This window comes from Capra hircus, chromosome 19, assembly GCF_001704415.2.
Source record: "Capra hircus breed San Clemente chromosome 19, ASM170441v1, whole genome shotgun sequence".
Classification (NCBI taxonomy): domain Eukaryota; kingdom Metazoa; phylum Chordata; class Mammalia; order Artiodactyla; family Bovidae; genus Capra; species Capra hircus.
Genome location: NC_030826.1, coordinates 48,108,233 through 48,135,476, shown reverse-complemented (window position 1 = coordinate 48,135,476; position 27,244 = coordinate 48,108,233). Strand labels below are relative to the sequence as shown.

General features: G+C 45.9%; 1 pseudogene across 1 annotated transcript; it reads left to right on the top strand.

Moving 5' to 3' along the window:
- On the top strand, positions 2,974-3,495 carry LOC102179516 (annotated as a pseudogene). The gene has a single exon (XR_001296919.2). The product of XR_001296919.2 is annotated as a 40S ribosomal protein S23 pseudogene (transcript).

Here is a 27,244-nt window from a genome sequence, read left to right as displayed (position 1 = left end):
CACCCTCCCCTGTGGCCTCAGACCAGACCTCCCCACCCACAGGCCAGGGCCCCATCACAGCTGCACCACCACCGCGCCCACCCCCACTTCCCTACCACCACCCCCACCCCCTCCTCTGGGCCTGAAGGTGGAGGAAGTCTGAGAACGTGTCCTGACTCTGTCAGCCTGCAGCTGCAGAAACTTGAAGGAGCCTCTTAGATTCTTCATCTCTAAGATAAGATGGTTAGACTAACATTTGGAGGGTTTAGGTTCTTTTCAAAATATGATGGAAGCTATGGACACACACATACACACACAATGCTGTATCACAAAGATGCTCTGCAGTTTCCCAGTGTTCAGGGCCATGGGCTGAGGGCAGGGACTGAGGATTAGGCCAGGGGGCCCCAACCTCTGGGCCGTGGACCGTTACCTCCTGTCCAATCAGCGGTGGCGTTGGATCAGAAAGAAAGTGCACAATGACTGTAATGCGTTTGGATCATCCGGAAGCCAACCCCCACCCCCGGTCTGTGGAAGAATTGCCTTCCATGAAATTGGTCCCTGGTGCCAAGCAGATTGGGGACCACTGGATTAGATGGTCTCTAACAGCCTTCAAGCCTGATAGTCAATGTGTCGGTGATTTGGGAAGCGCTCCAAGCCCCCTTGTCAACCCCTCGATCCCTTGTTGCCACCAGAGCATAGCCATTGCTATGGAAACTGGGGAAACCCTGTTCATACTGCTTATGATTTATTTATGGAGCATAACTGGGTCTTTATTTTTCCCCTCAGTCTACATGTCTGAGGAGGAGAACACACGCACACTCAGGGATCTTTCTTTCAGGATATTTAATGGCTAAAATCTCTCTAAACCCAGCTTCCCGGTTCCACCGTCCCAACCTGATACCAAGCATCTAAGCCTGAGCTCGTCACTTGAAGGGAGGGCCCAGACACCATTTCCAGGAAAGAAAAGACATTTTTCTCGGCTCGCGAAGTCATTAATTAGAGCTCCCTCTTGTGTCCTCACGTTGTCATAGATCATTGGAGAAGAAACCACTTAGAAAAGACAGGAGAATTTTTTCCCTCTTCTGAGAACCCACAGGAGGTCAGATAAACTCAATTCATAAGCACATACTGAGCGCTCCACCAGCAGGAACTGACTGACCAAACTCTCGCACCCCAACGTAGACCCAAGATGGGCGAAGTGATCCCAAGGTCAGCATACATTCATCCATGCACGCAGTGGTTTTCTACCAGGGTGATTTTATCTCCCGGGGTCACTGGGCAGTCTCTGGACACACTTTTAGTTGTCACAGTTGGGTGGGGGTGCGACTGGCACGTTGGCAGGTAGGAGCCCAGGATGCCATTAAGTATCCTGGAATGCACGGGACGAAATGCACAGGACAACCCCGCTGATAGAGGAAGGTCAAGTCCAGATGCCAAAAGTGCCAGGGTTGAGCGGCCCTGCAGTTAGTCGTGTATTCACTCAGAAAGCTTGTATCCATCCATCTGTTTTCCCGACACTGATGGGAATAGGAAGATTATAAGACTCACATAGCACCTGATCTTCTGTACAATCTAGTAGACAGAGAGGTGAATAGAGAGCCAGTTACAACAGTGAGACAAAGGTGATGATGGAGAAATTCAAAGAAAACGGGGACACGGGGTGGGGAGCTCCTAACAAAGATTTTGGGGGAATCAGAGAAAGTGTCCAAGATGAAGTGTCTAACTGAGGGTAGGCAGAGGGTATCAGGTGGAAAAGGTGGAGTGAAGAGCAAGGAGCAGGACCGAAAACGGGGGGACATGTGCTGAGGCCTCAAGACAAGGGAGAGGATGGTGTTCCCAAGGAATACCAGGGAAACAGCCTGTCAGCCCTGTGACCCAATCAGTCCTCTTCAAAAACACACCATGTCCCCCGAGGCATTTCTTCCAGGCATCCCATCGGCCTGACCCAGTCTTTGAGAGTCTGAAGGAGAAGGTCCCCAAAAGTTGCTCAGCTAAAACTCAGTTTCTGAGCACAGTTGTTTTTCAGAGTTGTCATCAGGGGCTCAGACGGTAAAGAACCTGCCTGCAACGCAGAAGACGTCGGTTTGATCCCTGGGTCGGGAAGATCCCCCGGAGAAGGGAATGACAACTCACTCCAGTATTCTTGCCTGGTGAATTCCATGGACAGAGGAGCCTGGTGGGCTACAGTCCATGGGGTTGCATAGAGTCAGACACAACTGAGCAAGTAGCGAGCGCACACACACACACACACACACCAGTGTCGTTAGCACGTTGGAGAGAAAACTTCTGCCATAGTCAGATTTGACCCTTGCTCACTTACCACCATGAGCCTCAAGTTCAGAAGGTGAACTGGAGGGAGGTGGCTGCCCAACAGGACAGTTTCCATAGCTGGTGTCCACAGGGCAATGAGGGTAGGGCATGTTGTCTGTGAGCCCCCAGGAGTGGGTGAAAAGAGTTGTAAGAGTATATAGTACTCTGGCACAGAGAGTACACAGCTTTTATCAGTTTCTCAGAGACATAAACCAAGAAAGGGTTAACTATGAAACAATTTAAAAACTCATGCATTCTCCATATGATTTAACCTCAGTTGAAAACCCAGAAAGTGGGACTTCTCTGGCTGTCCAGTGGTTAAGGCTTTGACATCCAACGCAGGGGGTCCAGGTTCCTTCCCTCTTCTGGGAGTTAAGATCCCATGTGCCCCAGGGCCAAAAAAGCAAAACATGAAACAGAGGCAATGTTTAACAAATTCAATGAAGAATATTTAAAAATGGTTCACATCAAAAATCAGGGCTTCCCCCATAGCTCAGTTGGTAAAGAATCTGCCTGCCATGCAGGAGACCTCAGTTCGATTCCTGGGTTGGGAAGATCCCCTGGAGAATGAAAAGGCTACCCACTCCAGTATTCTGGCCTGGACCTATACAGTCCATGGGTTCTCAAAGAGTCAGACACGACTGAGTGACTTTCACTTCACATCAAAAAATATTTTGAGCCTGCGCTTCCTCTCTCTTTCGCTCAGGCCCGTGGTGCCGGCAGGATGGGCAAGTGTCGCGGTCTTCGTACTGCCAGGAAGCTCCGTAGCCACCGACGAGACCAGAAGCGGCATGATAAGCAGTACAAGAAAGCCCATCTGGGCACAGCCCTGAAGGCCAACCCTTTTGGCGGCGCTTCTCACGCTAAGGGAATTGTGCTGGAAAAAGTAGGAGTTGAAGCCAAACAGCCAAATTCTGCTATCAGGAAGTGTGTCAGGGTTCAACTAATCAAGAATGGCAAAAAAATCACTGCTTTTGTACCCAAAGATGGTTGCTTGAATTTTATTGAGGAAAATGATGAAGTTCTGGTTGCTGGATTAGGTCGCAAAGGTCATGCTGTTGGTGACATTCCTGGAGTCCGCTTTAAGGTTGTCAAAGTAGCCAATGTCTCTCTTTTGGCTTTATACAAAGGCAAGAAGGAAAGACCAAGATCATAAATTTTGATGATGAAAGCACGATAGTAATAAATTTTCCTATACCAAAAAAATATATATATATTTTTTGAAAAGAAAACCCAGAAAGCAGTCAATCCATTTCTTATCAAAGGGTCTGCTTCATGGACAATTTTAAGTCCAATGTCTTAAGAGGGTCTTGGCTTGCCTTAAAAACACAGCTCAGAATAAACAAATAAATAGTGATTTCAATGTTCACAAGAGACACCTCATCTCTCAAAAGTAGTAACCTATTAGACTGCACTGGAATACCAAAGGAATAGGCAGTAAATAATCTGAAAAGCTTCTGAGTCCAAGGTGTGTCTAAAGCCTGAATTATCCCTTCATACATGTCCTAATTCAACAGGAAAAGAATATTTCAATGTGAACTTTAACAATGAAGAGAGAAATTATTCCCACATTCAGAGAGGCTGAAAGATGCTGGAAATAAATAAAATTCTTCAAGAAAAGTAAAAAGCACGTTGGAGTGGGAGATTGGCTACCAGTTGACTCCACAGCCTTGGCAATATCACACATCCTACAACTCTTCTCCTGCAAAAGAAGGCGTATCAGGGACTTCCCTAGTGGTCCAACAGCTAAGACTGCATGCCTCTAAGGCTAGGGGCCCAGGTTTGATCCCTGATCAGGGAACTAGATCTCACGTGCTGCACCTGAGCGTTCACATGCTCCAATTAAATATCCTGCATACTGCAACAAAGATCAGAGATCCCACGCTGCTAAGACCTAAGCGGAAAGAAGAGAGGAGAAGAAAGGGCGGGAGAAGAGAAAAGAGAAGAGCCCTCGGAACCTGGTCCCACAGAAATTTCCTGCCATATCTGAGTCTCTGCCCCTCCCTGTCCAGCAGCTCTACCTTCTGGGTGGGAGCGCCACTAAGACCCAGTGCAGCCAAAAGGAGAAGAAAGAACGAATACGGTGTATTGGACTTTCCTGGTGGCTCAGTGGTGAAGAATCCGTCTGCCAGTGCAGGAAACGTGAGTTCAGTCCCTGGTCCAGGAAGATCCCAAATGCCTCGGAGCGACTAAGCCCATGCACTACAGCTGCTGAGCCCCTGTGCCCTGGAACCTGTGCTCTGCGCCAGGAGAAGTGCCTGCAATGAGAAGCCCGCTTGCTGCAGCTAGAGAGTAACCCCGAGTCACCGCAACTGGAGAAAGCCTTCGTGCAGCGGCAAAGACCCAGGGCAGTCAAAAATAAATAAATGAATAAACAAATTTTAAAAAGTTTTTTTGAAGAAGAAAATGGTGTGTTAGTTTCTTAGGGCTGTCATAGCAGATCCCCACAAACCGCAACTCAAAACAACAGACATTTGCCCTCCCAAGATTCTGGAGGTGAGAAGTCCAAAATCAAAGTTGCAGCCGCTCCAGGAGCCCCCCAGAGTCTCCAGGGAAGCCTGCTTCCTGGCTTCCTCTAGCTTCTGGTGGTCGCTGGCGATCCATGAGGCCCCGTGGCTGCTGTTCCACCCTAACCCCTCCTCTGTTATCTCGTGGCCTCCTTCCATATGCCTGAGTGTCTGTGTCTTCATGTGACCGTCTCCTGAACACACCAGTCCTTGGGTTTAGGGCCCACCCTAGCCCACTGTAACCTCATCTTAACTGATGACATCTGTGCAGATCCTGTTTCTAAAGGAGCTCACAATCTGAGGGTCCAGGTAGACACGAATTTTGGTGGAAGAGGGGGACACCAACGCAACCCAGAAGGAATTGGACAAGATGACCTCGTGTCCTTGTAGCTCTGACTTTCCATGTGTTTCAAATGCTCACGTAAAAAGAAAAGCATGACCACAAGGATTTACCTTCAGATGACTTTTTTCCTAAATATTTTTTTGATGTGGACAATATTTTTAAAATTGGAGTATGGTTGCTTTACAGAGTTGTGCTAATTTCTGCTAAACAGCAACCTGACTCGGCTCTGAGTGTACACACACCTCATCCCTCCGAGCCTCCCTCTCCTGCACATCCCATCCCTCTAGGTCATCACAGAGCCCCGAGCTGAGCTCCCTGGGGTATACAGCCGCTTGACGGGACCATTTTTATTGAATTTGCTACAATACTTCTGTTTTTTTTGTGATTTGCCGGGGGTGGGGGGGGGGGACTTTTTTTTTTTTCCCTGGCCACTAGGCATGTGGGATCTTGGCTCCCAGACCAGGGATGGAGCCCACACTCTCTACATTGGGAGGTTGAAGTCTTAACCACTGGACCACCAGAATAGTCCCCCAAATAAGATTGTTTTAAATTAAGGTAAACGTTGGTGTATAACATGTTTCATGTGTACAAACATTATATTTTGACTTCTGTATACACTACAGCGTGCTCACCACCAAAAATTCAATTTCCATCCATCACCATGCAGCTGACTTCCTTTACCCATTTCACCCTGCCCCACACCCCTTCCCCTCTGGTAGCTCTACTCTGTTCTTTGTAACATAATCTTCTGCGCTTTCTCCATCTGATGTTCTTTCACCATGCCTTGTTCTCTTGCACTTCATGCCTCTGCCTCTGAAAATATTACTTAGCTTCTTTCTCTAATCTTCCAAGTTCTCCGTCTCAACTCTTATCCTTTCTCTGATTCCAGAACCAAAGTTTATATATTTCTTACATAAATAGATGAGTTTCATATTCCTAGTTATTTATTTTGAGCCAATGCATGGGATTTTTTCTCTCTCTTTAGAGGAAAAAAAAATGCCTCCTAAAGCCTGCAAGTTGTTTTCTATCTATATCTGACCTTTGGTGGATTATTTTTCCAAGGGATTTATTGGATTCATTAGGAAAAACTCCCCAGTCACTGCCTTGCTTCCTCCCAGTCCTGGGATGTGCTGGTTTTCCTGGAACCTCTTGGCACAAGAGGGTCTGGTTTCATGCCAGAAACTATTCCGCTGGTTTTCTGGTACAACCAACACTTCTCTCCTCGAGCGAGGAAACCTCCCGCTGTTGGGACTTTGAAGGAGCCCGGGACAGGGTCCTAGGAAAAGGAAAAGGAATGGATTTTGGTGCCTCCAAAGTGAAGGCGAACCCTAAGCCAGGATCTGACACCATCTGGAGAAGCTCTGTCACACCACCAGCCACTCAGTGAAATATGTGTCCCTGAGGACGGGTTCAGATTCCCAGGTTACTTCTCTGGCAAGTCAGTTTCAGAGAAACAAGAAGGCAGAAGAAGCTCTTTGGGGTTTGACTTATTTAGAAACAAACTGGGGCTTCCCTGGTGGCCCAAGGGTTGAGAATCTGCCTGCCAATGTAGGGGACATGGGTTTGATCCCTGATCCGGGAAGATCCCACATACTGAGGAGCATCTAAACTCTTGGGCCACAACCACGGAGCCCAGGAGCTGCAACTTCTGAGCCCACGTGCTTCAAGCCACTGAGGTCCGAGTGCCCTGGAGCCTGTACTCTGCAACCAGAGAACTCACTGCAGTGAGAAACCCGCACACCGCAACCAAGAGTAGCTCCTGCTCGCTGCAGCTAGAGAGCCCTCATGTAGCAAAGAAGACCTGGCACAACCAAAAATTAATTAATTAAGAAAGAAATAGCCCAGAAGGGTTAGACACGAGGCAGGCATGTGGTCCTTCTGATGGGCCCCTGTGGCAGGGCCAGTCACCGAGGTGCAATTTGTCTTTAGTTCCCTCTGGGATCCTTCGGCCCCTGCCACCAGGCACAGCTCTAGGAGGTCCAGCTGAGTCCCTGTGTGTGCCCCTCACTTCAAGGAAGGTGGTAGTTGGGAGGAACGGAGCGGGAGCAGCAGGCAAAGGAGAGTCCCCCAAACTGGGGAGGGTGCTCTATCCCTGTGAAGGAGTCTGGTCCCTCAGGGAAGTGTCTGATGGCACAGGGTGTCCAGGGAGGCTGGATGCTAGGCCTGGGGTTTGCAGCCTCGGCCAAAATCCCTTTACACCTCATGTAACAAGGAGCCTGGGGAGTCACTAGTCTTCTCAGGACACTGGGAGCCCAAATCACAAGGAGCTTGAGCAGGGACCACAGCCAGCATCCCTTCCCTTCCCATTTTCTGGGAACCACATGATCCTTCCGTATTCTTGTGTAAATCCAGACAGAGAAGGGATTTGCCGATTGAGGCCAATGTTAAATTTCCCAATAGGCTGGCAGAATGGAGGCCCAGGAACAGACTTTATTTCATTTCACGATAATAAAGTAATGTGATGTTTGTTGCAGAGCCAAGTTTGAGGATGATAAGTCAGGCCTTCTACACAGAACTTTTAAAAAACATATTTATTTATATATTTGGCTAACTAGGTCTCAGTTTTGGCACTCTGGATCTTCGATTTTTATCATGGCTTGTGGGCTCTAGTTCCCTGACTAGGGATTGAACCCAGGCCCCCTGCATTGGGAGCATGGACTGTTAGCCACTGGAGCACCAGGAAGTCCCTTACGTAGAACTTGGAATCATGCTCTTTGAGGTCGGTGTGCAGGACCATAGAGCATAGCTGGTGAGTGAGCCTAACCAGCCTCTCCATTCCTCACCTTTCTGGATGTTTTAGCAAGAAGCATTTTCTCAGTATCTGTTAAGGTGCAGATCCTGTGTGAGGTTAGAGGATGCATCAGAGAACTGATATATGTGGCCTCTGGGGCTTGTGGTACTTTGCTCACGCTTTTGGTCATGTTTGTTTAGGGGGAAAGTTGCTAGAATGTTAGGGGTTCACAGGAGGTACTCCTTTCTGGTGTTAAAGGTCTATTTGGGAAGTGAACCCCCAGATCTGGAGAGACTGGGAATCATTGCAAGAGGTTTTCAAATGCATAGGGACATTTTTTTAAAATCAATTTGCAAATGCAGAAAAGACAAGTTCATATGAGAGTCTGCTATTTGTTTATGTTAGTTAAAGAAGGATCCTTAAACTTGAACAGGTTGAGACCTGTTGATCTAACTGTATTCAACTCTGAATTTGTCCGAGTTCCACTTGCTGCTTTTCAGGGACACAGCTGTCCAACCCTTGGTCCATGAACAAACATAAGTAGACAGGGACATCCCTGGTGGTCCAGTGGCTAAGACTCCATGCTCCCAATGCAGGGGCCCGGGTTTGATACCTGGTCAGGTAACTAGATCCCACATCCCACAACTGAAAGATCCCACACGCTGCAACTAAGACTCAGTGCAGATTAAAAACAACCTACATAAGTCGACGTGTGTGAACACCCGCAGGAGCCTGGGGCCACGCATGTGCAGACATACACATGCACAGAGCGATAGAGAACACAGATGGCCCCTCCCTGCCCTTGAACAGATCGCGTGCCAAGACCAACACAGGTGCTTCTCTCTGTTTTGTGGGAGGTGTTGGCATATGGGGATGTGACATCAAAAGCAAAAAGTGAAAATCTAGGCAATGTGACTCCAAACAGTCCAATATATCACCTTTGCTCATCAGGGCTTATTCAACAAGCTATGAGCGCCTGGTTTGTGCAAGGCTTTGCATATTCCACAGCTGTGCAGAAGATGTCAAGATAAGCAGACACCTTGAAGAAGCTGCTGCTGCTGCTGCTGCTGCTGCTGCTGCTAAGTCGCTTCAGTCGTGTCCGACTCTGTGCAACCCCATAGACGGCAGCTCATGAGGCTCCCCCGTCCCTGGGATTCTCTAGGCAAGAACACTGGAGTGGGTTACTATTTCCTTCTCCAATGCATGAAAGGGAAAAGTGAAAGTGAAGCCGCTCTGTCGTGTCCAACTCTTAGCGACCCCATGGACTGTGGCCCACCAGGCTCCTCCGTCCATGAGATTTTTCAGGCAAGAGTGCTGGAGTGGGGTGCCATTGCCTTCTCCGGCCTTGAAGAAGCAGGAGCCTACAAATAACCAACACAGACTACAAGCCAGTTACAAGCTGACCCAGCCCTCAAAGATGGCACCTTCCCCTCCACCCCCCACCCCCACCACTACCACCCCTGCCCTCCTGCCGTTTGCACACAGCTGGCTGTTTGCCAAACCCAAGCTGGTCTCTTCTTTCGAGACGGATGCAGCTAATCTGTGTAGTGGAAGCAGAGGATTCCAGGCCATTCAGGCAAAAGCCCAGAGTTGGTTTGGAGTAGAATCCAGCCCCAGGTGGGCCCACCACTTGATATATCGCAGCCCAGGGTTGTATGGCAGAACCAGTGCCAGGAGGAGAAAGAACATTCCATGTGTGTGTGACACAGCTGTGACGGGCAGAAGCAGAGATGGTAAGGCTCAGTTTGATTGAATTAATTGTTTTATTTTTGGCTGCACTGAGTCTTTGTTGTTGCTCGGACTTTCTCTAATTGCAGATAGTGGGGGGCTACTCCCTTGTTGCAGAGTGTGGACTCTAAGTGTTGTGGGGCACCAGCTCTGTTGCCCCGTGGCATATGGAAGCTTCCTGGACCAGGAATCAAACCTGTTTCCTCTGCGTTGGCAGGTGGATTCTTAACCACTGGGCCATGGGAAGTCCCGTGATTTCTATTATTTAAAAGTTTACCAGATGCTTCCCTGATAATCCAGTGGCTAAGACTCTGCACTCCCAATGCAGGGGGCCTGGGTTTGATCCCTGATCAAGGAACTAGATCCCACACGCCACAACTAAGAGTTTGCATGCTGCAGCTAAAGTTCCCACGTGCTGCAACTAAGACCTAGCACAGCTCTTTATTTGATAACTAGATAAATATTTTTTTAAAAAATAAAAAGACTGATCCCAGTGGAACAATCCATGATATAATGATGTACAAATGTAAAAAGAGGAAGTACGTTGTTGTTAAAGGAAATGGTCCAGCCGCTCTTACCCATGAACTGATGAGTATGGCACCCATCACATTTCTTATAGTTATTTGTTAAGGTGTGCTTATTCCTGTCATTAGGCTGTGAATTACCTTAAAGGGGAAATCTTTAAATAATTTTTGAGACAAGGAATCTATAAGAAAAAACGTATTATCCTTTATTAAAATACAGGATATTCAGCAGCTTTGTAAAAGAACTGGATTTTGAAAAAGCATCAACAGAACACAGAGAGCGATTGTCCTTACTTGATGGTGGAGGACAGCTTCCTGGTGGCCCGAGAGGTGAATTTGCTGGTTACTTCTTTTGGATACAAAATACACCCTAGCAAATACTTTCCGCAACTTAAATAAACAGAAGTGACTTTCCCTCTTGTCCTCTCTGTCCTTGGGTCTTGGGGGGGTACCCTCTGAGAAAAAAAGAAAGAGGATTCTATTTATAGTGCTTGGTGTATTCTCATGCTTCTGTCTCATTTGCTCAGTTGTATTTGAGATTTTGTGACCCCATGGACTGTGGCCTGCTAGACTCCTCTGTCCGTGGAATTTTCCAGGCAAGAATACTGGAGTGGGTTGCCATTTCCCACTCCAGGGCATCTTCCCAACCCAGGGATCAAACCCTCGTCTCCTGCATTGATTCTTTAACACTGTGCCATCCAGTAAAAAATAAATATCTCCCTGCCACTGAACATATGAAAATTCAGTCCATGAATTGCCTCTGGTTCAATGTTTGTCAAAGATCTGAGACAGCAAATATTTATAAAAGGTATTCCTAGACATACATGTTTCCTGGGGCTTCCTCAGGTGGCTCAACAGTGAAGAATCTGCCAGCAATGCAGGAGCCACAGGAGGAATGAGTTTGATCCCTGGGTGAGGAAGATCCCCTGGAGGAGGACATGGAAACCCACTCCGGTATCCTTGCCTGGAGAATCCCATGGACAGAGGAACCTGGGGGGCTCCAGTCCGTAGAGCCGAAAAGTGTCAGACACGACTGAAGAGACTGAGGACACAGACGTGTTTATCTGTGCTTTCTTCTAGATTCTTTGGTTTTCATCTTTATTTTCAGGTAGAGCATCAGAAAAGAACTCACAGGAACCATAAATGTTATCATTATGTGGTTTAACGTCACGCTCTTAGTGTTCCCGGATAAAAGGATCACATTCGTCACTGAGGATTTGGGGGGTTTTCGTAAACAGGAGCCCACTTGGGGCCACTGGATGTCACACAGAGTTCTCTGGGCTTGTACTGAATTCCTCCTGGAAGTGCGTCCCTGCTGAGTGTTCAGACATTCTTAGCACAGACAAGGAATACTCTGCAGCCCCACGTGCTTCCCGTTTGACTCGGCTGCCAAAGAATTCAGAGCCAAATTCTATACCCCATTAGGGCAATTAACTACCATCAAGGGCTTGTTAAAGTCAACTCCCTCTTCCTTTAGATGCTATCGCTTCCAACTTGATTCCTAACTGTTCTGTTTTATATGACATTTCATCTCTTCGGCAGCTTCAGATCCTTTTGGGAAAAGGCCGAACACAAATAATAACAATTAAGATGGCAGCTTAAAATTTAACTGATAGGAAAAAAACCAACAACAAATGGAAAAAGAAAAAAGGAAAAATTGACTGATACAAACAAGTCCTGCTTTTAAATTACATTCATTTAGACAAACTGGACAATCTCCCTACAGTCCCTATGACCCTTGCGCACGTCTTTATCATGCTCAAAGATCTGGAGTTCATTTCTTCATCAACTGAATGAGGGGATTGGGAGCTGCCACCTTGAAGCTCTCGTTAAGGACCAGAAATATTTTCTTGTGAACCTACGATGTGCCAGACACTGTTCTAGGTACCAGGGATATATCAGTGAAGAAAATAGAGAGATCTGCCCTCATGGAACTTACTACAGAGAGAGAAATAAGCAATTAATATAATAAGCATATTACATGATGCATGAAAAGATGGTAAGGGTTATAGGAAAATAACTGAGCAGATTGAAGGAGAGAGGAAATCCCTGGGGGCAGGGGGCAGCGTTCAATAGGGTAGTCTGGGCAAACCTCGATAAGAAGTGAGATTTGGCTAAAATATGGCACAACTGAACCTACTTATGAAAGAGAAACAGACTCAGAGACATAGAAAATAGACTTGTGGTTGCCAAGGGGGAGAGGGGAGGGGAAGGGAAGGACTGGCAGAGTGAGATTAGCAGATGTCAACTATTATATATAGAATGAAAGAACAACAGGGTCCTACTGTATAGCTCAGAGAACTATATTCAATACCCTGTGATAAACCATAATGGAAAATAACATGAAAAAAAGAATGTCTGTATGTGTATAACTGAATCACTTTGCTGTACAGCAGAGATTGCTACAACATTGTAAATCAGCTATGTGTGTGTGTTAGTCACTCAGTCGTGTCTGACTCTTTGTGACCCCCGTAGACTATAGCCCGAAAGGCTCCTCTGTCCATGGAATTCTCAAGGCAAGATTGCAGAGTGGGTTGCCATTCCCTTCTCCAAGGGATCTTCCTGACCCAGGGATAAAACCCAGGTCTCTTGAATCGCAGACAGATTTTGTTTTACCATCTGAGCCACCAGGGAAGACTTCAGTAAAATATATATATATATTAAACAAAGAAGAAGAAGTGAGATTTAGAGAAAGACTTGAGGAAGCTGATGGAGTTGGCCAGACAGAAGCATACCTGGGGGAAGAGTGTGCAGGCAGAGAGGACAGCTAGAACAGAGGCGCTGTGGCCGAGAAGCACCAAGGTCAAAGGGCCGGAGGGTGCGGGGGGAAGGGAGGGAGGGAAGGAGGGAAAAGGCAGGAGACCAGATCAGCTCCATTGCTGGCTCTGACAGAAAAATAAAAGTTGCCTCACTGATGGCTCAGATGGTAAAGAATCCGCCTGTCATGCAGGAGATGTAAGAGACACAGGTTTAATCCCCTGTGGTTGGGAAGATCCCTGGAGGAGGGCACGGCTACCCACTCCAGTATTCTTGTCTGGAGAATCCCGTGGACAGAGGAGCCTGGGGGGCCCCAGTCCATGGGGTCACAAAGAGTCATGGACACGACTGAGTGACTAACACTTTCACATTTCAAGTGTAAATAGATATGATTCTTCATATGCTTGTCCTAACCCTGCTCCTCCAGGTATGTTCCCCAATCACAGTCACCCTGAAATTTGTTAGAAAGGCATAATCTTAGGACCTACACCAGCCCCACTGAGTCAGCATCCTGATAAACAATATCTGGGTGTTGCTGGGAGGACATTCTTGAAAGGATGTTTCTATTGTTCAGTCGCTAAATCACGTCCAACTCTTTGCAACCCCATGGACTGTAGCATGGCAGGCTTCCCTGTCCTCCGCTATCTCCTGGAGTTTGCTCAGGTTCACGTCCATTGAGTAGGTGATGCCACCAACCATCTCATCCTCTGTCACTCCCTTCTCCTGCCTTCAATCTTTTCCAATGAGTTGGCTCTTTGAATCTTGTGGCCAAAATATGGGAGCTTCAGCTTCAGCATCAGTCCTTCCAGTGAATAGTCAGGGGTGAATTCCTTTAGGACTGACTGGTTTGATCTCCTTGCAGTCCAAAGGACAAGAATATTCTGCAGCACCACAATCCAAAAGCATCAAGGTATCTTGAAAAGACACCACATTTATAAATATACAGGCATTTTATTTTCGTTTAATTTTTATTAAAATACAGTTGATTGGGACTTCCCTGGTAGTCAAGTGATAAAGACTTCGCCTTCCAGTGCAGAGGGTGTGGGTTTGATCCCTGGTTGGGCACCTAAGATCCCACATGCCTTGTGGCCCAAAAATAGAAACATTAAACAGAAGCAATATTGTAAAAAGTTCAATAAAGACTTTAAAAAATAGTCCACATTTTTAAAAAAATCTTAAAAAAAAAAAAGAAATACAGTTGAGGTACAATGTGCTTCAGATACATGGCAAAATGATTCAGTTTTATATGTGTGCTTTTGTTTTTTCAGATTCTTTTCCATTATAGGTTATTGCAAGATATTGATATACCTCCCTGTGCTATACCAGTAGGTCTTTGTTGATTATCTATTACATATACAGTAGTGTGTATCTTTCCACTCCAAACTCCTAAATTATCCCTCCTCCCAATATACAGGCATCATAAACATGCTTTACCTAGTAAGCGCCTTATTTGGTTGAGACAATCCTTAAAATAAGGATCCTTTCATAAGTGCTGTTGAAGGGCAAGAGCTGCTGAGAGCGTCACCTAGTGGTAGCATACGAAAATTCACATCTCTTGTAGAATTCAGTATTGCATTTAAAGTGGCGGTAGCTTTAACACAATTGGCTTGGACTTCGAAGTACCTCCATATCAGAAAAGACCAAAATGGGCTGAGGAACTTCTCGAGATTAAAGGGTACTTAAAAAAGACTGGACAACTAAATGCAACCCGTGATCTTGGATTGGATCTCAAATCTTTTTTTTTTTTTAAGGAGTTACTCAAGGACAATATAGGGCCAATTGGGAATATTTGAATATGAAATATATGCAAGATAATAGCAAAGTGTTAATGTTCAGTTTCCCATGTGTGATAACACACCATGGTTATGCAAGATATTTTCTTAGTATTAGGAATAAAAAGTCATGAAGTCTATACCTAAATTTCAAGCAATGCAGCAAAGATTACAATTAATACATAAAAGGAGAATGAAATAAAGCAAACGTGCAAAATGTTAACAACTAGTGAGTGCAGGTGAAGAATATACAAGTGTTCATTGTATTACTTCTTGTGACTTTTCTGAAGGCTGGAAAGTTTCCGAAATTAAAAATAAAAGGAATCACTATCATACATGGACACATTTAAGTCACAAGGAACTCCTCCAGGAGACCTGGGACCAGTGGACCAAGTGGTAACAGCTGGGGTAAACTTGAACCCTACCCTACAACGTTTATCTCTGTTTCTCTGGCTGATTTCTCTGGAGAGATTGAAGACCAAACCTTTGGGTGAATGGAGAGCAAAGTGATGGAGTCCCAAGAAGCAAAGGTGAGAAATTAGCTCAGGCCTGGGTCCCCTAGCCTGGCTGTATCATGGGCTCTGTTTCCCTGCTATTTCATGTCTTCGTTCTATATTATTTTAAATCGCAAACATGGTGCATATTTATTGTGGAAAAAATCCAACAATATAGAAGGATAGAGAGTAAAATATGAAAACTCTTCTTAAAACCGTTTCCCTGCTCCTGTGCACTCTGCCTCGAAATAACCAGGGTGAACAGGTCCTTCCAGGGTCCTTCCTGTTTAGTGATAAACCCTGGTTATGCACATCCATGTAGGCAAGTTTTGTGTGGATTTACCTATTTATTCACAGCATCTGGCATATGAGTGAGTGTTAATTGCTCAGTCATGTCTGAGCCTTTGCGACCCCATGGACTGACTGTAGCCTGCCAGGCTCCTCTGTCCATAGGATTTTCCAGGCAAGAACCCTGGAGTGAGTTGCCATTCCCTTCTCTGGGGGAATCTTCCTAACCCAGGGATTGAACCCTGGTCTCCTGCATTGCAGGCAGATTCTTTACCCTCTGAGCCACAATAGGTCCTTATTAAATGCTGTTTGAATAAATGATTTCCTTTCACAGAAATGAGATCATTCTGAACATGTTTTTTTCTCCTGCTGTTTTCATTTAACAGTCGATATCCTCCCACCGTCTATATAGGTTTAGTCTTTTTTGCTTCATTTTTTTTTTCAAGATCTCTTTATTTATTTTATTTTTTGACTGTGATGTGTCTTAATTGCTGCGTTTGGGCTTTCTCTAGTCACAGCGAGTGGGGGCTACTCTTCATTGCGGTGTTCAGGCTTCTCATTCCAATGGTTTCTCTGGTTGCAGAGCATGGGTTCTAGGGCACACAGACCTCAGAAGTTGTGGATTGAGGGCTCTAGAGAGCTGGCTCAGTAGTTGTGGCCCACGGGCTTAGTTGCTTTGGGGCATGTGAGATCTTCCTGGACCTGGGATCGAACTCACGTCCCCTGCATTGTCAGGCGGATTCTTATACACTGCACCACCAGGGAATGGTGCTTAACGCCACCATTCTAGGCGGTGGGCAGTCAGCAGCCCCCTGCCCACCAGGTGGGTGCAAGCATCTAGGGTAAGGGAACCTGCCCGTTACCTGAGACTGCGGAAAAGAAGAATCTAAACCGAATGTCTACATACCTCAGCAAAAGCAAGAGAGACAGAGACACAAAGACACAGAGAGAGAGTGCGCGAGAGATTGAAGCTCTTCTAGGAAAACAGACAAGCGGCATAAGCCCTGGAAAGCAGATGAAGTGATGGGTGCTCACAGCGTTCGTTGGCAAAATTACTAAGTGTGCACAAAAAGAGACTAATGACTGTGCTTTCCCAGGCTTGATTAAACAGTAATTATACTTCAAAAGCTTGCTAAATGTCCCTCTTTAAAAAACCACCCAGCTAGGCAATTTTTCTTTCACATTTAATAGCAACTATTCCTGTATTCTTTCTTGTCCAAAATGGCCATAATAATGGGGGCGTGGTGGAACAAGCATCTTCACAAGCTGCCGGCGGGAGAGGGGAGCAGCACCATCTTCCCAGAGAATAACTCCTCCGAGAGCCTGAGAAACCTTGCTGCTTTGGCGCCACCATTCCATTTCCAGGAATCTTTCCTAAGGCAATCAGTCGACCCACAGACGAAGATTTACATACAAAATTGTTCATCACTGTCTTGTTCATAGTTCAAAAACATGGGAAATCACCTAAGCAGTGATGCTTGATGAGGGATTCATTTTTTCCTTTTTTTGACTGCACCAGGTGGCTTTTGAGACCCACCAGGGATTGAACCCTGGCCCTGGCCATGAAAAGTGCAGAATCCTAATCAGTGGATTTGCCAGGGAATTCCCAGTGCATTTTTTATTTTTTAATTTGGCTTCACCACATGGTGGGGGCTTCCCCGGTGGTTCAGACAGTAAAGAATCTGCCTGCAATGCAGGAGACCCTGGTTCAATCCCTTGAGGCAGGAAGATCCCCTGGAGAAGGGACTGGCAACCCGTTCCAGTATTCTTGCCTGGAAAATCCCATCAACAGAGGAGCAGTCCATGGGGTCATAAAGAGTCGGACACCCATGCACATGCCTTGTGGGATCTTAGTTCCCCGACAAAGGATAGAACTCTCAGCCCCTCCACTGGAAGTGTGGCGTCTTAACCACTGGACGCCAGGGAATTCCCAAGGGATGTCTTTTAGAATCAACTGGAAGTTTATTAAATACATGTGTGTGCATACAAACACACTGGGACAGAAGCTGGATGGTCCAGCTGCAGTTTAAGCATTTCTGTTTTTAATAAGCTCATACAGGTCCTTCTTATGTTTTAATGTAAGTTTGAGAATCATTCACCCTGAACCCTCTAGGATTATGGGTTAGTTCAATCAGTTCAGTCACTCAATTGTGTCTGACTCTTTGCGACCCCATGGACTGCAGCACGCCAGGATTCCCTGTCCATCACCAACTCCCGGCGTTTACTCAGACTCATGTCCATTGAGTTGGTGATGCCATCCAGTCATCTCATTCTGTCATCCCCTTCTCCTCCCGCCCTCAATCTTTCCCAGCATCAGGGGTTTTCCAATAAGTCAGTTTTTCACATCAGGTGGCCAAAGTATTGTAGTTTCAGCTTCAACATTGGTCCTTCCAATGAACATTCAGGACTGATTTCCTTTAGGATGGACTGGTTGGATCTTCTTGCAGTCCAAGGGACTCTCAAGAGTCTTCTCCAGCACCGCAGTTCAAAAGCATCAATTCTTTGCTGCTTAGCTTTCCTTATAGTCCAACTCTCACATCCATACATGACTACTGGAAAAACCATAGCTTTGACTAGACTGACCTTTGTTGGCAAAGTAATGTCTCTGCTTTTTAATATGCTATCTAGGTTGGTCATAACTTTTCCTCCAAGTAGCAAGCGTCTTAATTTCATGGCTGCAATCACCATCTGCAGTGATTTTGGAGCCCCCCCAAATAAAGTCTGCCACTGTTTCCACTGTTTCTCCATCGATTTGCCGTGAAGTGATGGGATCAGATGCATGATCTTAGTTTTCTGAATGTTGAGTTTTAAGCCAACTTTTTCACTCTCCTCTTTCACTTTCATCAAGAGGCTCTTTAGTTCTTTGCTTTCTTCCATAAGGGTGGTGTCATCTGCATACCTGAGGTTATTGATATTTCTCCCGGCAATCTTGATTCCAGCTTGTGCTTCATCCAGCCCAGCATTTCTCATAATGTATTCTGCATATATGTTAAATAAGCAGGGTGACAATACAGCCTTGATGTACTCCTTTTCCGATTTGGAACCAGTCTGTTGTTCCATGTCCAGTTCTAACTGTTGCTTCCTGACCTGCATACAGATTTCTCAGGAGGCAGGTCAGGTGGTCTAGTATTCCCATCTCTTTCAGAATTTTCCACAGTTTGTGGTGATCCACACATCCAAGGGCTTTGGCATAGTCAATAAAGCAGAAGTAGACGTTTTTCTGGAACTCTCTTGCTTTTTCAATGATCCAACAGATGTTGGCAATTTGGTCTCTGGTTCCTCTGCCTTTTCTAAAACCAGCTTAAACATCTGGAATTTCATGGTTCATGTAATGTTGAAGCCTGGCTTGGAGAATTTTGACCATTACTTTGCAAGCATGTGAGATGAGTGCAATTGTACTGTAGTTTGAGCATTCTTTGGCATTGCCTTTCTTTGGGATTGGAATGAAAACTGACCTTTTCCAGTCCTGTGGCCACTGCTGAGTTTTCCAAATTTGCTGGCATATTGAGTACAGCACTTTAATAGCATCATGTTTTAGGATTTGAAATAGCTCAACTGGAATTCCATCGCCTCCACTAGCTTTGTTTGTAGTGGTGCTTCCTAAGGCCCACTTCACTTTGTATTCCAGGATGTCTGGCTCTAGGTGAGTAATCACATCATCATGATTATCTGGGTTGTGAAGATCTTTTTTTGTACAGTTCCTCTGTGTATTCTTGCCACCTTTTCTTAATATCTTCTGCTTTTGTTAGGTCCATACGATTTCTGTCCTTTATCAAGCCCATCTTTGCATGAAATGTTCCCTTGGCAGCTCTGATTTTCTTGAAGAGATCTCTAGTCTTTCCTATTCTATTGTTTTCCTCTATTTCTTTGCATTGACCGCTGAGGAAGGCTTTCTTATCTCTCCTTGCTATTCTTTGGAACTCTGCATTCAAATGGGTATATCTTTCCTTTTCTCCTTTGCCTTTCGCTTCTCTTCTATTCACAGCTATTTGTAAGGCCTCCCCAGACAACCATTTTGCCTTTTTGCATTTCTTTTTCTTGGAGATGGTCTTGATCCCTGCCTCCTGTACAATGTCATGAACCTCCATCCATAGTTCTTCAGGCACTCTATCAGATCTAATTCCTTGAATCTATTTCTCACTTTCACTGTATAATCATAAGGGATTTGATTCCCACCCATGAACAGAAAATTGGATTAAAGATTTACTGAGCATGACCCCGCCCATCAGAACAAGACCCAATTTCCCCCTCAGTCAGTCTCTCCCATCAGGATTATGGGTATTTCTTCTTTAAATATATATCATCATATATGTGTATTTTTTCAGATCTCACAGTGGGCTTGAGTGACATGTATAATCAGAAAGCTGTATTAAGAAAATAGACTAGAAGGCAGCTAAGGAGGTTCGCCTGGCAAACAACTGATGTGTACTAGGCCTTGTGTGCGGTGTTGATTCTGAAATAAAGCAAGCACGGTCTGCCCTACTAGAAGATCACAGGCCACCACAGGAAACAGCTTTGGGGAGACAAACGTTATTTGGAGAAATGTGTTTTACTAGAGGTAAGTTCGAGGTACAAGGCGTGATTAGCTCTGGTTAGAAGGCCAGGAAATCACTTCCGGAATAGGAGACATTTCAGCCAGACCGCCTCGAGGAGGGAAGGAGGAGAGGGCATTGCAGACTCAGGGTGGGAACAGCTCATGTAAAGGCACACAGGTAGGAACGCCCTGGCATGTTAGGGGAAACCTGAGCATCGAGGAGGGGCTGGAGCAAAAGGCGTAAGAGGAGGTGACACTGGAGAGGCAGCTGAGCCCAGCCCCAGGGCTTGTGGGGCCTGAGCTGGAAGGCAGGTGATTCCCAGACTGTGTGCCGAGGAACACCTGTCCTCCTTCAGGCTGTGATGGATGCTCAGAGCAAAGGGGTTCCATGGCAAAATAACTTTGGAAAACTCTAGGTTAAAGTGGGTTGTGTTTTTTTTTTCTTTTTAAAATAATTGTAGGACACACAAAAGCCTTTAATATATGCCAGGGATTCTCTGAGACGGGGCAGCCTAGGGAGCGTGCCTTGAGTTTATTTAAGGCAGACTGGTCACTTCTCCCCTCCATGTACATTTTACTGGTGTTGTTGCTTTAAAGATAATTTATTCTGTCTTATACAGTGATGTCCCCAGGGCGTGGTTTGGGAAACTTGGCTGCGGTCAGTAGGAAGCCCAGGAGAGAAAGCAGTGACGTGGGAAGAGCTCAGGAGTCACCAGACCTGGGCTCAAGTCCCAGTTTTCCTGTTTACCAGGTCAGTGATCTTGGGCAAGTTACAGAAGCAAATTGCTTCATTAGTGAAATAGGACTAATAATGAGGCTCCCCTCATAGCTCAGTCGGTAAAGAATCTGCCTGCAGTGCAGGAGACCCGGGTTCGATCCCTGGGTCGGGAAGATCCCCTGGAGTAGGAAATGGCAAACCACTCCAGTGTGCTAGCCTGGAGAATTCCACAGACAGAGGAGCCTGGCAGGCTACAGCCCATGAGGCTGAAAGAGTCGAACACGACTTAGCGACTAAAGAGAGAGAGAGAGGCTTTGGGAGGTTAGTGAAAGAATACCAGCTATGTGGTAGATGCCCCATATGTTCTCAGTAATTGACAGTCATCCTGATAATCTTCTCATCTGTGTTTCAGGAAGATCCCTTGGCGGCTGGCTTGGAGGGTTGCCAGCCAAGTTCAAGCCTGAAGGCAGGGGACTAATGAAAATGCCCTGTGGCTGCAAGAGGCAGAAAATCAAGGGACTGGGTGGCTAGATGGAGTTAAAAGGGGAATATTGACAGCAACCTGGGGTTTGGGAACAGTGGGTCTGAGGGTTCGTGGGGCTTTGAGCGGGGATGGAAAGTCCAGGAGGAGCAGCATTTTAGAGAGGAAAATAATGAATTTTTTTTCTAACTCTGACTCTTCTGCATGATTTAAAACTGTCTCTAAAAGCTACTCCTTGATTTATTTATTTTTTTAGAATTGTAGACACAATGATTACTCCCGGTTTCAAATTGCATTTCACCGTTGTTTTTCTTTGCCAGACTCAGAGGGTTTTTATTATGTCTTTTCCCCAGCCTATAATAACAAAAGAAGAAAGAATGAATTTTAGGTGGGAAAATTAGTTGCTCAGCTCTGGCCTGAAAATTACCACGTATGAGTGTGTCTAGGTGCTGTCATGGGAGAAAGATTCTGTGGTTCCACAGGCGTGGGGCGGGAGTGGAAATGCTGCCTTTTGAATGGATGCCAGTGGCACACAGACGTTTCCACACTGGGAGACAGCAGTGTACCCCCTATGAACCTGTGTGCTCACCACGAAGCCGCCACTGATTATAGGGAACAAATGGTAATAAGAGAACCACGCCAGACAGTTTTCTTAGGGTAGAGCTGATCCTTGTGACCTCCCAGGAAGACAGGTCAAAACAGCACCATTCTGAGAACTTCCCTGGTGGTCCAGCAGTTAAGACTCTGCGCTTCCCATGGAGGGGGCACGGGTTCAACCACTGGTCAGGGAACTAAGATCCCACATGCCATAAGGCATGGTCAAATTATTAAAAAGAAAGAAAGAAAGCAAGCAAGCACTATTTGTCTGTGAGGATACTGAGGCTTAGGAGGTGCAGTTGCCTGCCTGAGGTCACATAACTAAATAGGGCACAGCTGAGATTCCAGTTTAGGTCTTTCTGCTTCCAAAGGGCAAAAACAATAATAATCAAAACACCAAAGTACAAACTCCACTATCCCATTTCTACGTGTCTCTGGAGGATGCAAATAAGATGCTTGGCACAGCACCTGGCACATAGTAGGCATGCAGTCAAGATGCTCCTATTATAATTGTTATTCCTAAAATTCAAAGCAGGGTGGGCTACTGGTGGCTGAATCTAAGGGCTACCGTGAGGCCACCCCACCCGCAGCCCCAGAGGTAACAGTAGCATGTGTTTATACACGGTGTTCTCACCAGCATTTCCCTTAAACCTAATAGCATTTGCAGCAGGAGGGAACCTTTCTCTTCTGTGTCACTGCGGGAGTTTTACAGGCAAAGGAACGAAAGATTAGGATTGCCTCGAATCCCCCAGTAAGGAGAGTGAGACTCGAACTCGGATCTCCTGACTCCCAAGCCCTCCCTCACTTTTTTGTACAGCATTCACTCCAGGGATGGTGTCTTCAAGTCTCTCTCTATTCTGTCTTCCTGACCCCTTCTTCTCTGCAGGTCAAATCCCCCTCTGCTTCTATCATGTAAAGACACTTTTGACGCATTGAGAGTCCACTCAGATAAATGAGGATAGCCTCTCCATCTCAAGAACCTTAACTTCTTCACATCTGCAAGGATATTTTTTTGCATAGAAGGAGCACCCACAGGTCCAGGGATTCAAATGTGTATATATTCTGGGGCATCATTTCTGAGCACACCCCAATGGCTGAATAAATTCATGTATCTGTTAACTATCCTCCAAAGATCTGGGGACTGAGAGTTGTGAGGGGAGTGTCCTGGCAGAGAAAGAAAAAGGTGAAGAAAGAGGAGGATGGGGTTGAGGTCTTGAGTAGGCTCAGGCAGCCCCTCTGAGTTTTAGGGGTGATGAATGAGCAGTCAGGACACTCACTGGATGCCCTTGGGGAGGGGTCAGCAAAGCATTGAGCACCCATGTCAGCTGACCCATCATGGATAGAGTCAAAATAATGGTGTGGTCCATGGATCTTAATGACCAATCTAGGTCCCTGGACCACTGGAAACTTCTTGAGTGTCTGTAGCGGGGCCCACTTTGGAAACCCTATTCTGTATCATCAAATAGTGGCCACAGTCTTTAAAACATGACCCCTGTCACCGCAATTGGCTTGGCCTTTTCCTAAAACCCCTCAACCCCCTCTGTACATCTTTCCCAGGGAGCATCACTTTTGTAGATGGTGCAGCTTATCTTTGTCCTGGGTGTTCACCTGCATTCACTCTGGGAGGGGATAGAGGACTAGTTTGAACCCAGAGTTTTAACTACACCTCATATGTTCTTTTTCACAGTTTAAGGGTTGTACCTTTTATATTTTAAATTAATTTTTATTGGAGAAGAGTTGCTTCAAAAGAGTGAACCAGCTGCTACTGCTGCTAAGTCATGTCCGACTCTTCAGTTGTGTCCGACTCTGTGCGACCCCATAGACGGCAGCCCACCAGGCTCCCCCGTCCCTGGGTTTCTTCAGGCAAGAGCACTGGAGTGGGTTGCCATTTCCTTCTCCAATGCATGAAAGTGAAAAAGTGAAAGTGAAGTTGCTCAGTCGTGTCCGACTCTTAGCGACCCCATGGACTGCAGCCCACCAGGCTCCCCCATCCATGGGATTTTCCAGGCAAGAGTACTGGAGTGGGGTGCCATTGCCTTCTCCAGAACCAGCTATACATATACATATATCTGAAGAAGGGCATGACAACGCGCTCCAGTATTCTTGCCTGGAGAGTTCCATGTACAGAGGAGCCTGGCAGCCATCGTCCATGGGGTTGCACAGAGTCGGACACGACTGCCTAACACACACACATATACATGTGCCCCCTCTTTTTTGGATTTCCTTCCCATTTAGGTTACCACAGAGCACTGAGTAGAGATCCCTGAGCTGTACAGTAAGTTCTCATTAGTTATCTATTTTCTGCTGCTGCTGCTGCTAAGTCGCTTCAGTCGTGTCTGACTCTGCGTGACCCCATAGACGGCAGCCCACCAGGCTCCCCCGTCCCTGGGATTCTCCAGGCAAGAATACTGGAGTCGGTTGCCATTTCCTTCTCCAATGCATGAAAGTGAAAAGTGAAAGTGAAGTCACTCAATCGTGTCCAACTCGTAGCGACCCCATGGACTGCAGCCCACCAGGCTCCCCCGTCCATGCGATTTGCCAGGCGAGAGGACTGGAGTGGGTGCCATTGCCTCCTCCTATCTATTTTCTACATAGTCTCAACAATGTCTATACATCAATCCCAATCTCCCAATTCATCCCATACTCCCCCAGGGGTTGTACCTTTTAAAAAGTATTATTTAAAGATACCCATCTGTAACAACAACAAAAAAAGAAACAGGCTCACAGACACAGAGAATGAAGTAGTGGTTATCAGTGAGGAGAGGGAAGAAGCAAGGGCAAGATAGGATAGGGGACTAAGAAATACAAACCAGTAGGTGTAAAATAAACTGCAAAGATATATTGTACAACACAGGGAATATAGCCAATATTTTACAATAACTATTACTGGAGTATAAACTTTAAAAATTCTGAAAAAAAGATACTCATCTGTATGGAACAGTAACAATAATGATAGTTAAAATAATCACAGCTAATAATAGCCTTTGTGTGTTACACACTGTTTTAAGAGCTTTGGGCTTTGCATATGTAAAATAATTATGTGTGTGTATGTGTACTGGTTACTCAGGACGGACTGTGGCCCGTCGGGCTCCTCTGTCCATGGAATTCTCCAGGCAAGAATATTGGAATGTGTAGCCATTCCCTTCTCCAGGGGATCTTCCTAACCGAGGAAATGAACCCAGGTTTCCCACACTGTGGGCAGATTCTTTACCATCTAAGCCACTTACTGGTAGCTAAAATAATTGTAATTAAATGGAAATATAATTAAATCATTGTAATAAGTGATTTAATCTTCCCTGTACAACAATCCAGTAAAGTAGATACTAACATTATCTTCTTCATCTCACAGGGGAAGAAACTGAAGCTTAGCAAGGTGAAAGGGCAGATGCAGGAGGAAGTCCACCTCCAGAGTCCTGCTCTTATCCATGAGGACATATGTGTCCCTTTTGGATGTTCTTGAAGCAATGCCACAGTCAGGAGGAAGTTTTCCAGACTCCTCAGGAAGAAGACAGAGACCGGCAATTCCGAAAGGAAGAGCATCTGAAGAGTCCCAGGTCCCCACACCTGCTGAGCTTTCGTCAGTTACAGATTCCCAGCCCTTCATCCCCCACAGACTGCCTGCATCAGAATTTCTGGGTGGACGCATGAAAATTCATTTAGTCAACACCTCCCCCCGAAGTGGTTCTGTTGCTGTTGATCCAGGTGCCGGGAACCCAGAAGCTCGGGTCTGCTCCTCCCACTTTACAGGAAGGGAACCGGGTTTGGTGGAGCTGGATGACTTTAACGAGGTCCTGCAGCTGGTTTCGCCCCTTACAAAACAGGGTTGACCCAGGGAGGATCTGAAGTGGGTGGAGCTATAACAAACTCAGGTGTGGCTCTTGGGTTCTCTCTCTCTGCTGATCTTCTGGTGGGCAGATGCTGGCTAGGTTTCTTCTGCACAGGCAGGAAGCCCTAGGGCAGGGGGTCTCCCCTCTGAAGGTTGGACACAGTGGAGACGAGTTTTCAGAATGGCTCATACAATAGTTCTGAGATGGGCGAGCTAGATTCATGGGGCGAGTATGATGAGTTCGTGAGTCATATGAAATCCTTGAGCCAGGTTTCTCACCTGAGGACAATCACACGATGTCCCCAAGCTGCCCCTGGCCCCATGATTCAGATAGAGCTTGGGTTGGAAGTCCCATGGCACAGGACCCAGCGTGACATTTCTGCTCGCTGTGGGGCGATACAATCATCTATTAATGCTTCATTGGATTTTTGTCTAAGAGTAGTTGCTTTGTTTGACCACAAGGGAGTGCTAATGGCCTTGGCGGCCACTGGTTGGGGCGTGGAAAACATTGAGGGCTTTAAAAGGGAAATCTCAAGATTGCTCCCTCCTTAATCCATCAAAACTTAATTTTTTTTTCTATTCTGCACTTAACAATTTTTCTGCAATGAACTTACTTTGCCTCTACAAAATAAGAATGATGGGAGATGAGGATCACCACTCTGATAAACTTGTTATTTTGGTATACTACCTTCGTATACTTTCTTAACATGGTTGTGGTTATATGGTGGGAAAATTGCTTACCGGCTTTTAAATTGGATACTGTAATAATTTTCTGTTACTACAAGTTCTTCAAAAACACGTTTATTGCTGCATATTATACAGTGATCATATATTGAGGGCTCACTTGGTACCAGGAAAACACTTTACTGAGTGTTTTATGTGTATTTTTACTTAGTCCTCATTCCATGAGGTAGATACTGTTATTACTCATATTTTATCTTTGAGCAAAGAGGATGCTTCAAGAAAACTTGATAATAAATGGTGGTGTGAAATGTATTATGTCTAACATCACTGTCTTTCTCTAATCACAATGCTTGTTCGTTGGGTATGACCCACACTCACTTAATCATTCACCTAGGGTGTCCATTGCACTTATTCCAACTTTCATTATTATAAATAAAGCTGCAGAAAACATCTTTTATGTATAAAGCTTTTTCTGGATTTAGGAAATTTTCTAGAAGTGAAGTTACCAAGTCTAAACATTTTAAGGCTCTTGACAAATACACGGCACCAAATATTTTTGTGTTTGTTTTTAAATTTCATCTGTTTCTTTTTGGCTGTGCTGGTCTTCGTTGTCCCGCGCGGGTTTTCTCCAGGTGTGGAGTGAGGGCTTCTCATCGCAGTGGCTTCTTGCTGCAAAGCAAGGGTTCTAGGGCACTCGGGCTCCAGTCCTTGCGGTGCGTGGGCTCAGTAGTTGCGGCCTGTGGGCCCCTGAGCCCTGGCTTCGGTAGCTGTGGTGCACGAGCTCAGTTGCCCCAAGGCATGAGGCGTCCTCCCAGATGAGGGGTCAAACCCATGCCCCCTGCATTACAAGGCAGATCCCTAACCACTGGACCATGAGGAAGGCCCCAGATATAAATTTTTTAATTTCAGGGAAACTTGAGCTCTGACCAGATGTTTTATTTTTTTAACTTTAAATTTTATATTGGCCTGTA